Here is a 13,696-nt window from a genome sequence, read left to right as displayed (position 1 = left end):
TGATTCATATTCAGGCTCAGTGACCTTTGGAAAGTTTCCTTCTCTGTAAATTGAGATGGGAACAATGGTACATACCTTACTCCCTTTGTGCTACTGTAACAAAATACCTGAGTTTGGATGATTTATAAATAGCTGAAATTTCTTTCTCGCAGCTTTGGCAGCTGGGAAGCCCAAGATTAAGGCACAGGCAGATTTAATGTCTGGTGAGAATGCTCTGTACTTCTAAGATGATGCCTGTTGCTGTGTCCCACAGAGGGGACAAATGCTAGCCCTTTTAAGAGCATTAATCCATTCATGAAGGCAGAGCCCTCATGACCTAATCATCTCCCAAATCCACACTTCCTAACACCATGGCATTGGAGTTAAATTTCAACATGAATTTTGGAGGGACTACAACATTCAAACCATGGTAACACCTTCTAGGATAATTAGGTGAACTAAATAAAAAAATGCACATAAAACATTCAACACATGCCTGGTTCTGTAAATATTTAATATGTGTTAGAGAAATGACCAGCTTCCACTGTGGAGAATGCATTGACAGTCACTGGGCAGGCACATAGCTGAGGGGCATGGTGCCCCTGAATTGTGTAGCAAGGGGACCCAGGGAAAGATCATTCCAGTGTTGCCTTCCCTTGACATTGTGACCCTATCCTGACCTGCACAGAGGAGTGCTAGGTAGTTTGGACCCTGAAGCTCTTGGGACTTCTGTGGGGGGGTTGTCGGAGCCTCTCTTATGACAATTATCCTTCACTGCTCCATAGGTTCCCTGAGGTCAGGATTAGCACTGGCACCTGGTCGGTGGTCAGTGGGCACGTAGTGATGGGGAACCTGTCTTCAGCCCTGTGCTACACCAGAGCTCTTCCATTGTACAAGAGACTTAGAGTGGCTCTTGAGCCCCAGGCACTGTGCTTTGGGGTCTCTCTCCCCCGTCACACCTCCCAGCAGGAGCAGGTCTTAGGTAGGCCAGGCAGACTTGGGAAGCACAGGTTGACTGCTAAGGTCATGGTTAGTCCTAGGGGCTAGGGTTTGGGGTATGGTTGCTTTTTGGATTTTTTTTTTTGAAAGAAACAAATGATGTGCATTCCTAGTATTGAGTGTTGTCAAGAACCCTCTCTGGAAGACTGGGGAGCAACCCTCTGACCTCTGTAACCTCTTAAGGAACATGTTTCCCTAAGGGTCTCCCTCCAGAGCTCTGAAACTCAGCAAGTGACAGTTTATATTTTCCTACCAGACCTGCTCTTCCCACAGCCCCCACCCCCCTTAATGGGAGGTTCCCATACCTCTGGTCTCTCAGCGGCTACCTTCATTTCTCTCTTCTCCAGGGCCTTTTTAAAAAATTTTATTTAAATTTATTATTGTGTTTGTGGTGTCAGTGATGGAACCCTTAACTACGCTCTAGGACTGAACTGTACCCCATCCCCTCCCTTCTCTCCTTCCTCCCTTTCTCTCTCTCCTCCTCCTTTTTCTTCTTCTCCCTCTCCCTCTCCCTCTTTTTGCAGTATGGGAGGATGAACTCAGGACTCAGGTCCTGGCGCTTGCAGGTGCTCTACCTCTTGTGCCACTCTGCCAGCCTTTTTTTGCATTGTTGTTTTTGTTTTTGTTTTTGTTTTTTTTGAGAAAGGATCTCACTTTATGCCCAGCTTGCCCTAGACCATGTTCCTTCTGTTTTGTACTTGCCCATGTAGTTGGGATGACAGGTCTACAACCACTACACCTGGCCATTGATTGAGATTGGGGGAGAGGGTCTTACTAACTTTTTGCCTGAGCTGGCCTTAAACCTCAGTTTCCCAATCTCTGGCTCCAAATAGCTAGGATTACGTGCAGGAGCCACCACACCTGGCCCTAAATTAATTTTTTTAAACTGATATGTAAAAACAAAAATTGCACACATTTATGTGGCATCATTTAGTGCCTCTTCTGATTGGTCTTAGTCTTATTCATTCCTCTTTCTGGCTGATGAAGCAGTGCCATTGCACACAGCCTATTGCTACTTGGTTTGTATTTTTACCCTTTCTGTGTCACCATGTTTACCCATTTCTTCTCCTTTTTTTTTTTTTGATGGGATTGGATTTGAACTCAGGGCTTCCTACTGGTAAAGCAGGAACTCTATGGCTTAAGCCATACCTCCAGTTGTTTTGGAGATGGGGTCTATAGAACTATTTGCCCAGGCTGTCTTTAACCACAATCCTTCTGAGCTCAGCTAGGATTACAAGTAGCTGGGATTACAGTGGGGAATCACTGGCATCCATCTAACAGGTTTCTTTTGTAACCAGAGTGGGTTGGCTTTTTCTAGCACTCTGTCTTATGTGAGTTTAATTACATTTTGGGGCTTTGACCTGAATACATTATTACGCCTTTTAGTACTTTCCAGGAATCTTCCTTCTTGTGTAGTTTTCTCCTTGCCTTTGTTGAATTGACTGAATTTTCTTTATTCCTTTTACTGGTATGAAAATTATACATTTTATTTCCATTTTTATACATTTTCTCATTTTTTCTGTAATCTTTTTACTTTGAAAAATGTCCAAATTAAAGAAAATGTGGAAAGTATACAAACGAACATGTTTTTTCCTTAATTATAGTCAATTAATATGTTTCTTTATCTCTGTAAACTTTGGTTGAGAACCATTCAAAAGTAAGTTTGGTTTTTTTAAAAAAAATTTTCTTGCTCAGAATTTGGTATGCTACTTCCATTTGAAGACATTTTTTAAACCTTATTTTGGAAGGATTTTAGAAATTTTCACATTTAGAGAGTTTCTTTTTTTTTTTTCTTTTTTTTTGTTTTCTTGAGACAGGCTGTCACTGTGTAGCTCTTGCTGGCCTTGAACTCTTGATCCTTTTGCCTCAGTCTCCCAAATGCTGGGATTATAGATGTGAGCCACCATTCCTGGTTTAGATTTAGAGTTTCTGTTTCCTCCCCCATTCCCCTAATGTTAACCTCTTATGTTTAATTCTCAGCCTTTATTTTTTTTCCTCTCTGTGTCCTTCTGGCCTCTGAAATTCCTTTTGCATGTGAATGGATTGACTGTTTTACCTCCCAAGCCTTTGTTCTTTCTGCGCTGCTGTGGCAGCTTGATGGCCTAAACTTCCCTGTTCTTTTCTGAGAGTGTTCTGTTGTTTCTAGCTAACTCTTGGAGTGCTGGTTCTCTTTGTGGGATGCTTGCCCCTCCTGTGGGTTGCTTCCTAGCTGGTCGTAACTTTGGTGGTGAACTCATCTTCTGGAGGGTTTCTGTTTCCTGGGTAAGTCTTTTTTCCTGGAATGGGAAAGTATCTCTCAAGCAGTTTGCTTCTGTGGAAGCTGTGTTAGTAGCTTTCCATTGCTGTGACAAAATGCCTAAAGTAATCAACTTATAAGGAGGTAAGGTTTATTTTGGCTTGCAGTTTTGCAGGGTTTAGTCCATGGTGCTTGGTCTGTTGCTTTTGGGACTGTGGCAAGGCAGCCCAGCATGGTGGGGAGCATGTTAGGGAGAAAAACTATTCACATGGGAACTACGAAGTGAAGAGAAAGACAGAAAGGGGCCAGGGTCCTGATAGCCCTCACCAGTATACCCCGATGACTTAACTTCCTCCAACTAGGCCCCACCGTCTATTGTTTCCACTACCTCCAGTAGTGCCACAGGCGGGGAACCAAGCCTTTAAAACAAGAGCCTTTGGGGGACACATCCAAACCATAGCAGGGCTGTGATTGTTTCAGCCATCCTGGCTCCGTTCTCATGTTCATTCCTCAGTTTGGACCCTTGGTCACTCTGCCCACAGGTAGGACTAGTTAGTTACTAAGGCTGCCTTCACACCCTTACCTGTCCCACCATAGAGCCCTGGGAAGATGGCCAGCCTCTTGTTGCCCTCCTATTTGGGCAACTCTTTGAGGCTGGCATCTTGGTTCTGGGGTTCCCGGGCACTTAGCCCTTTCTGAGGTGCAGATCCACAGGTGTCGGGTGTTAGTTCCCCTCACTTCTTGGGGTTTGGCTCCCTGTCATCTCTGGCACACACAGCATTTCTCTCTTGAGTTTTGTTGTGTGCTAAGGCTAGCGTGTGTTTTATCTGGTGTTTCTCTGTGAATGTGGGGTGTGGGGTTTCTTTCACATCAGGTCAGTCCACTGTGCTGCTGAAGGTTCCGGTTCAGATCCTCAGGGTGGGGTACTGAGCTCTACATGATCATCTCCCCCACATCGGCTTAGTGCCTAAATTTTACAGTTCAACAAATTGAACCATTTGCATGCCTTGTACTGGAATGTTTGACAGCTCAGGTTTTGGAACTGCTTCATAATGTATGAATTTGGACAAAGTACTTATTCTCTCTTGACTGCCCATGTATAAAATGGCAGCATCTGGCATGTAGTAAACCTAGCTCCTTTTCCTTCCATGGCTACTGCCTCTACCAGGCCACACTCCCCATTGGGCCACCATCTTTGTGCATGCCCAGTCCTTCCCTGGAAGTGCTTTTCTCCCTTGGCTCCTGGATCCTTCTGCAATGAGCGGCCTCTTCTGTCCGTGCTTGGGGTCCCTTTTTTAGTTATCACTATGTGGGCTACACTTGTCTCTGCCTTCTTCCTGTCATTTGCTGGTCGAATTGAACTGTGCTGCATGTCTCTGGGTGAATAGGCTTGAGGGCTGGGAGCAACGTGGGACTCAGGTGCAGGGAGAGACAGCAGGAGAGTCTGGTTTTATGACAGGCCAGGTTGATAAAAGTGTGAATCAGTGTGACTAGGTCCCAAGTAACAATTCTCAGTGTAGCTGAGAGTGCCAGAGACTCAGAACAAGCCTGCCACTAGAAAAAGCCATGGAATCTCACAAGTCACAGTGGTTCCTTCCTTAAGCAAACCTGGTGTCCCTGGGTGTCAGGCTGAGGAACAGACACCAACTGCAATTCCTGGTGGGCCCTGGAAGTCTTCTTAGAATAAGGCTGCACTTTGGGTGGGGCAGTGGCTTTAGGTCTAGCTGACCCTGGGCCTCCTGAGACCAGATGTGGAAGCTGAACATCCTAGAGTCCAGAGCCTACTGCTGCCCTTGGCCTGCAACCCAGGCATGGTGCCCTCTCCACTCATATTTAAACAGCTAAAAAGGGCAGATTGCATAGGCCTGGGCAGAGCTAGCCAGGGCCTGCCACAGCCTCCTCAGCTCCCCCATATTTTTTGCACTCTTGGGACTCTGTCACAGGGCTGTTCTCAGGAGAGAGGGATCGAATCTTTCAAAAGATCCTCCAAATGTCCTTCAGGTAGCAGTCTGTTGGAACAGCAGGTTTGCAGCCTGTTGATGATGTGGTGGTGGCAGCAAGAGGCACATCCTTGACTGGTGTGATTCGTTCGTTCTTCCCGGAGGGCTCTGTCTGTGATGAGGGTCAGGACCTGTGCGGGATACTGTTGCTGGGACACAGTCCCCCTCTTCAGAGAGTGGAACTGGTAGTTTGGTGGAGAGGATTCTAGCACACAGGAAGCTAGAGGTGGCAGCCAGCAGAGCAAGACTATAATTCTGTGTGGTGCCTTGTGGTACTCTGTCTGTTGCTAACAGAAGCCATGCTCTTTTTGAAGGCTGGACTATTGGATTACTTTTTCTCTGGTGACTTGCTAGCACAGTGTCAGACTGGTCTGAAATTGGACTACTACTCTTTCTTTTTTTTTTGGACAGAGGCTCTCACTACATACCCAGACTGGCCTTGAACTTGTGATTCTCCTGCCTCCACCTCCCAAGTGTTGGGATTATAGATATGCACCACAGCACTTGGCTCTAGGACTATCTTTTATCTGTTTCTGAGCAATGGCCCCGAAGATGCTCCCTCTTTGTCTTTATGAACCTCTCCTTTCTTTCATTTTTCTAAGTAATGACACATTGTAGTGTCGCCTACTGGTCTCCAAGGTTTCTGGGAGTAAGTCACCAGTATTGTTGCCTTTGAGACAGCCAGGTTTGCCCCATGGCTCTCACATAGCTTCGTTGCCTTTTTAAGACTGACTTGCTTTTTCCCTTTTTTTTTTTTTTTTTTTAAGGGTACTGAGGTTTGAACTCAGGGCCTTATGCTTGCGAAATGGGTGCTCTACCACTTGAGCCAATCCCCAGCCCTTTTAGTTTTAGTTATTTTTCAGGCTGGCCTTGAATGGATGTCCTTCTGATCTCTGCCTCCCAAGTAGCTGGGATTACAGGTGTGTGTCACCATGCTCCCTGTCTTTCTTCTTTTCTAGGAGAGTGCATGTCAAAAAACATTGCAGAATCAGGATCTCTGGGAGTGGGTCTTGGAATCTGTTACTGAAGACCAGAGGAAAATTGAGCAAATTAAAATATGAAATAATTTTAGATGGTTCCATGGTTGGGGATGCCTACTCAGTTTGATGGTCTATAGTCCAAGGCAGTTATGAAAGCACCACTAGGTCATGAGCAACTTAGGCTCCTTCCAGTTCCCTGCTCTGCTATTCTTAGGGTATGGCTATGACTGCCATTCTCATGGTCCAAAATGGTTGCCATGGTTCCATCCATCACACCACAGGCAGCTGGAGAGGGAAAGAATAAGAAAGGAAGAAGAATAATGTCTCATCTCTCCTTTAAGGAAGCTTCAAGGAAATCTTTGCCTCTACCACGTCCTGTGACTGAGGTAAAGTTCCTTAATGTCTCAGAGCCACAGTTGCTTTATTTGTGATAATACTTAGCCTAGGAGGAAAATACATTAGAGAGCCTGGCACTAGATGCGCAGCCCACAGTGGGGGTCCTCCAGGTGACCGTGATGACTGCTACTGCAGTGTGGCGTCGATCCTATCCCCTGTCCCACCTCTCCAAGCCACTGCTCCATGGTTCTGCCCATCCCTCCTCTTCTGTGCTTTGCTCCTGTCCTTCACCCTCCATTCCTGCCTGCTTCCCTGTCTCTTCTCTGCTCTTCCCTGCTCCTCCTTTTCCTGCTTCCCCTCCTGCCTCATCTCTCCTCTTTCTATCCATTCCTTCTTCACCTTGAGCTACCTCTTTTGTTGCCCCTGTCCAGTAATTGGTGGAAATGATCATTTCCTTACAAGGACCAGGAGTTGGAAGTAGTAGTGATTGGCCTTGCGAACTTGAGGTCGCAATGAGTAGTGCAAGAATCATTTAGGAATTACATTTGGCAGCTGGATCAGAAGTAACAATGGTGTCAGCCAGTAAAAGTTTATCATGTAAAAGAAATCCTGGGAGATGGTCCAGGACTGGTCTCCCTGCTCTGCCACGCTTGGTGCAGGACTTCTAACTCCAAGTTGTATCATAGTCTGAGATGGCTGCTGGAGTTCCACCCATCACATCTGCTTTCTAGGAAGAAGGCAGGCAGGAAAGGCACAAAGGACATGTGCTTGTAAGTCCCACCCAACAGCTTCAGCTTCCCCTTACCTTTACTTGTAAGGGAGGCCAGGAAGTCCTTTAGCTAGGCACATTGCTACCTGGAGTAGAAGTGGCAGTTTGTCACTAAGCAAGAAGGGGAAAGTGGGTATTGCATTAAAAATGAGCAGTCAGCCGTCATGTATTAATTTAGTGCCTACTGTCTGCTAAGAACATTCCAGGGGGAATACACAATTAAATCAATAAGCATAGCCTAGAGAGAGGTAGAGTGGAGAAAGGCACAGGAGGGGGACTCGGGGTCATCAGAGCTGTTGCAAAGCCTGTCACTATACATTCTTCTATGTCCTTTCTTGGCTCTCTCCCTTTCCTCATCCTTATTGTTGTTGGGGTTGTCTTTACCTTTTCATTTTGACTTCAGTGACAGCATCTAGACCTGAGACAGCAGGAACAGGTGTGGCCTGGCGGGAACATCTTGGGTGGGGCCACGTGTTTGAAGAGCGAAGGTCCAGGCCTGTGAGGCAGTTAGAGGCCAGTGACCGGACACACTGTGACACTGACAGGAGACAGGGCAGCAGGAATGGGACTGTAGTAAGAGGGGCCTTCCCGACCCTGCACCTGGCACCATGAAATGAAACCTTTAGAGAAGTAAAATCTTCCTTCCCTCAGGTCCCATAAAATGACTGAGTGTTTTATCCCCAGTGACTAATGAAAGTGCCTTGGTATGCTACAGTGTGAATCATACGGAAAAAATACAGTTTCTAGTTCCGTAACATTGACCTGTAAATATTGATGTTCCAGCTTAGAACTCAAAGGATGTTTCAGGAATCATTTGGGCAACCCACAGTATCTTTCATTTTGGTTCCTGGAACAGCTGCTGCTGCTCCCTTTGGGAAGTCAGAGGCAGTGTGAAGCCTGTTACAGTGCTCAGTCTCCCACTGAGCTGTCCCAGCCCTTGCAATGATTTTTTAAAGGCACATAAGAATCTAGGCACCTGGCATTGCCCTCAAAAGGATTTAGAATGTTTTGGGAAAACTGAAGGGTGGAGAGGTGGTTACTTCTGGCACGGTACCTTCTCCAGGAGCCTGGACTATACCCTAACATTTACCCTCCTGTGCTTGGTTTCCTCATCTGTCAGTTCCTCCCTCCTGGGTTATTACAGGGATTAAGAGGCATGTGGGAAGCACATGTTAGTGTTACTGGGAGTGGCTGTGACCATATATGAGGGCCAGTGTGGAAGGCCTTGGATGCCACATTTAGGAGTGGGATTTTATGGTCAGGGGCATGGAAGATCAGGTGGGGACTCAGGAATGTTACTGGCAGGAGTGAGGCGGGTTGTCTGGGGACAGGTGAAGGTGAGCAGTGGGCAGGCCCTGAGCCGGGACAGAGGCAGTGAGGGAAAGTAGAATGGATAAGTAAGAAATGAGGGAAGACTGAGGGGACGGACGCTGTGTGTCCGGGGGAGGTGTCCATCAACTGTGCAGGGAGCACTGTAGCAGGGGTGGCAGGAGAGGAAAGATGCCTGTGTGGTGAGCTTCCCAAACACTGATGCCTGCCAGGTGCTCTGCTACACAGGGCCAGACCGCCTTTGTGTGCTGGGAGATAATTAACTACTTTGAATATGTCATGAGGCCCTCGCGAAGCCTCTGCTGTATTTAGACAGTCAGCAGGAGAAGCTTGGGTCAAAGGTGTAGATGCAACTGTGACATGTGACTCACAGTGAACAGAGAAGACTGCTTAGACTAGTAGCAGGAGTGAGTGAAGGAAGAGAAGCAGCAGAGGTAGAGTGCCCAAAGGAGGAGGCCCCCGGGAGGTGGCTGCAGGTGGCTGCAGCAATCATGGAGCCAGGACAGGCAGCTTAGGGCCTCTTAGATCTGTGGGCATGGGGAGTCATCAGGGATCTCCTCATAGGGGAGGAGAGGGCAGTGTCTGACTGGTTGTTGGAATGCATTGTCTTTGGATAGTTGTTGACAGTTTTCAGGACCCTTCACATCGTGTACCATGGCCTCTCACAAACTTGTCAGATGGGAAGACTTGCCCTACTTTACAGCAAGAAGATAAAGTGAAGCCCAGCCAGACCACCTCACCCACATGGGCAGGTAAGGCCTGCTTCCTGAAGGAGGTGACTCCTGGGGAAGACTAGGCCTGGCCAGGTGAGGAAGGACGGAGCTGGCAGGAAAGGCAAGGCCAACGCCTACAGCTATGTCAGAAGCAGGTGTGCTTGACCTCTCTACCTGCAGGAGTAGTAGGAGAGAAGGGAGGGGGCAGGCAGAGGCAGATCAGGATGTGCCTTGTCCCATCAGCAGTTGGGTTTTTTAGGGAAGGAAGAGGTGGCTCGGTAGTAGAGCACTTGCCTAGCACCCACAAGGCCCTAGGTCCACCAAAAAAAAAAAAAAGAGAAGTTTGGTGTTTGTTCTGATTGTAGCAGGGAGTGTCTGAAGGTTGTGAACAGGGGAAAAAATATGATAAAGTTTGTGCTCTAAAAAGATCAGTCTAGCTGCAGACTAGGAATGGGCAAAGAAGGAAATTAGGGGTCCCCTAGAGCTGTGCTGTACTCTAGGTGAGGACTTGGACTAGGTTCCACCAAGAGTCCACCAAACACAAACCAGGGCTGGCAGTAATGGAATGTACTTCACTATCTACTTGGCAACTCGGAGTCAGCTCCTTAAAGTTAAGGGTGAGGCTTCAAAGGAAGAGACAGACTGACTTGGCCTTGTAAAAAGGTTGCTGCAGTCTTCTCCCACCTCCTCCAGGTCAGTGATGCTCTGGCCCCAGGAACCCTTCCCTGTGCTCTATCAGTGCTAGGAAGACTGGCAGCACCCTGGAGGCCCTGTCCCTCTGCTTTCCCCCTGGGGTTTGCATATTTGTCAGGAAGTGGGGAACCAGGCCTCACCTGGAGGAAGATTAGTTTGGGGTGCAGCACTGGCCTGAGGTGACACTAGGCCCTTCTTTCCTCCTTGGGCCTGGGCACTGAGCTCCCAGATTTTTTGGCCACCAAACAAAAGGTGGAGTTGCATCAGTCGTTGCTCCTCACCAGGCTCCAGGGAGTGCCTGAGAACTAGGCTAGCGTACAGCTAGGGGAGCACGGGGCAAGCATAGGGTGAGCTCACACAGTGAGGGGAGCATTGACTGAGCTTACGGGAAGCACACAGTGTGGGGAGCATCAGCAGAGCTTTGATTAACGCTGTATGTCTGCCTCCATCCTGTGGAAGTGTCTGCCGGGCTTCCAGGACTTGAGGTCTGGATTCTACAGGTTACCCTCAGTTTACCCCCAGAATGACCTCTGGACAGTTGGGTGGGAGAGGATTGTGATGATCGTCCAGGTTCAACCCATTTGCTTATATGATAGGATTGGTTTCTCCACCCCCTTGTGCACATGCATAAGCATCTTCCCTCTTCCTGCTCCCACTCCTGTAGCAGTGGAAGCATAGAATTGTTCTGACACCTGTCCTTTCTTGCTCAGGTACATCTTGGGAATCACTCCACATCAGCACAGACTGCATTCTTTTTTTCTTCTTCATTTTTGGCAGTATTGGGGTTTTGAACTCAGGACCTCATGCTTGCTAGGCAGGCGCGCTAACCACTTGAGCCACTCTTCCAGTCCTGCTGAATTCTTTTTTAAAACCTTTTTTGTTGTCCATGTGAGGTACATATAGTTTAATCAGTAATTTCTGAGCAAACATTCATGTAACTGGACATTAAAACTCCTTAGATTTAAGTGGACTGTAGCTTAGAGAAGCTCTTAGCTCTTTTCTGTTATGGTCTCTACAGCCCTGTGAAGAATCTTTGCAGCTCAGGATTCTCTGTGAATAGTGAGTAAGGGAGAGAGTTGGTGCTTGTTTTGTGAGAATTAGAGCAGGGCCTTCTTAGAGAGCCACAGGACTACAGACTGGGGTCTACTTCAGCTGTCCATCTACAGGGCGTGCTGAGAGCAGCAGATGCCGGCGGGGAGAGAAGCAGAGAGCTTCCCAAAGTGGGTGATGGACCTTTGAGAGCCAAGTCTTTCTTTTCTTTTCTCTTTTTTTTTTTTTTTTTTAATTTTTATTTTTTGGCAATACTGGGGTTTGAACTCAGGGCCTCAACAAGCTTGCTAGGCAGGTGCCCTCCCACTTTACCACACCCCCAGTTCTTTCTGCTATGGTTATTTTTCAGGTAGAGTCTCACATTTATACCCTGGCTGGCATGGACTTCAATCTTCCTATTTACACTTCCCGAGTAGCTGGATTGCAGATGAGCCCCATCACTCCCAGATTTGTTGGTTGTTTTGTCCAGGCTAGTCTTGAACCTCAGTCCTCCTGATTCTCCCTCCCATGTAGCTGGGATTACAGACTTGAGCCACTGTGCCTAGCAAGAGCCAGGTCTTTTTTAAGGAATAAGCTGAATGAAGAAAGGCAGGAATTTTGAGCAGGAAAGCAGCAAGGCAGAGGGTTTATGTCCTGGGTGTTTTTCATCCCCCTTTGCCACCACCCTGACCTGCTCTTCAGTCAGCCTGCTCTGCGCCCAGCACTGAAGGGGCCAAAGCACAGCAGGATCCACTCAGCACCTGTCTTCTGAGATCCACATCTGATGGAGATGGGGTCGGAGGTCACAAGAATGGTTGCCTCCTACTGAGGGGATTGGTTGGGCAGGAGCTCAGGAAACTTCTGGGTGCTGGAAGAGATTGCTACCTTGACCTGAGTGATGGTTTCCTGGAGCTGTATAAGCATAAGTATATGTACTTAAGCTTATATATACTTAAGATTAATGTGGCTGCATACTCTAACCATGGACATCTTACACTCCAGTTATAAAGCAAACAGGCAAATAAATAGCACAAACCCAAAACAAGTAAGTCAGATGCAAAAGCAAGAAAGTGTGGAAAGAGCTGTGGCCAGGGAGAATACAGAGACTTTAGAGGCTTATATGAGGAAGAGAAGTTTGAGCTGAGATTTGAAGGAAGAGGGAGGTACAAGTTAGGTGAAGAAGGGATGGAGGTGTCCTAGGTGGAAGGAACAGCCTGTGTGGAGGCCCAGAGGTAGGGAGAGCCTGGCATGCTGGGAGTTCAGGGTGAAGAGTGCAGAGCTGCTCAGGGGTGAGAGATGAGATTTCTGGAGCTCCCAGTGGGTCTCTCTGCCTCTCTTCTCTTTCAGGAGATGGAACTAAAAGCACCTGTGTGGTTTGTCTGCTTCTCCCGGCCTCAGAATTAAATTCACTGTCCTTAGTAACTAGGAAGTCAAGGCCCTTTATCTGTCCTTCAGAGAACTGGATGCCTCAGCCAAGGCAGACCACTTGTCATTCCCAGATGTGCTGTGTTAGACGGCCTTGCTGCCTCACTTTGACCTTCCCCTGGAGTGCCCTTCCCAGAGTTCTGGCTTAGCTTAAAGAAGGGCCAGAACACTACTCCAGAACCCTCTCCCACACTGTCTGATCTTGGGTGGCCCTTTCCCACAGTCATTTGTTGGTCTACTTGCCCTCTTCAAGGATAGACTCTGTCATGCACCTTTTGGCATCTCTCCCCACAGGGGTTTTGCACATAGCTGACACTCAAATTGGCCCTATAAGTAGATATTCTGAGAGGGGCTCTCTGGCCGCAGGTGGATGGGAGGTTGCCATGGGGTGTCCTAGCAAAGGCTAGCTGAAAGTGTCAAGACTATCAATTCCCAGCAGTTAGTAACTTTTAAGGGTGGGAACAAGGAACAGAAATTCCTGGGAATTTCCCAAATCCTAAGTTATTCTGCATCTTTTATAACACTTTATGAGTTTTTAAAGAAGTGACCATAATAAAAAACTGATTTATTGTTTTCCTCTATTTTTTTTTGTTTGGTTTTGTGATACAGGGGACAGGATCTCTCTATGTAGCCCAGGCTGGCCTCAAACTCCTGATGCTCTTGCATCAACCTTCCAAATACTGGGATTACAGGTATGTACCATCATGCCTAGCTTTAATTATTTTTCTCAAATAAAGCTTCAGAGAGTTTTTTTCTGTTTAAAAAATACAGTAAAAATTTTATACATAAAAGTATATATATATAATAGTGGTTTTTATGGACATGGTTTATTATTATTAAGGACATAAATTGTGACAAGATTATGTATGTCAGGCTGGAAACTGTGGCTCAAGTGATAGAGCACCTTGCCTGGCAAGAGCAAGGCCCTGAATTCAAACCCCAGTACCCCCCAAAAAACTTACGTATGTCATTAACATATAAAATGATCTCTACCTGATGCAGACATTTAATAATAGAAAATGATAAAGGAAAAGAGCATTAACACAAAATGAAGAAGCTGGGCATGGTGGTACACATCTGTAATCCTAGCACTCCAGAGGAGGATTGTGAGTTCAAGATCAGTCTGTGCTACATAGCATGATCCTGTCTCAAAATAACAAAAAACAAGCAACAACAACAATAAAAAAAAGAATAAAACACAAAATGAA

The 13,696-nt window shown here is 46.9% G+C and overlaps 1 protein-coding gene across 5 annotated transcripts in view; it reads left to right on the top strand.

Annotated features, from left to right (window-relative positions):
• The window catches only part of Ppard (peroxisome proliferator activated receptor delta), a 74,771-nt gene that overhangs the window by 31,213 nt on the left and 29,862 nt on the right, over positions 1 to 13,696 (top strand). The window contains exon 3 of one of the 5 annotated variants that reach the window (XM_074082362.1): positions 13,098 to 13,180. The exons of the other annotated variants lie outside the window; for them this stretch is intronic. The gene's annotated coding sequence lies outside the window, so the exon portion shown is untranslated. The remainder of the gene's footprint in view (positions 1 to 13,097; positions 13,181 to 13,696) is intronic. 5 annotated transcript variants of the gene reach the window in all.

Source organism: Castor canadensis, chromosome 8, assembly GCF_047511655.1.
Source record: "Castor canadensis chromosome 8, mCasCan1.hap1v2, whole genome shotgun sequence".
NCBI lineage: Eukaryota > Metazoa > Chordata > Mammalia > Rodentia > Castoridae > Castor > Castor canadensis.
This window is presented reverse-complemented; position numbering and strand designations above follow the sequence as displayed.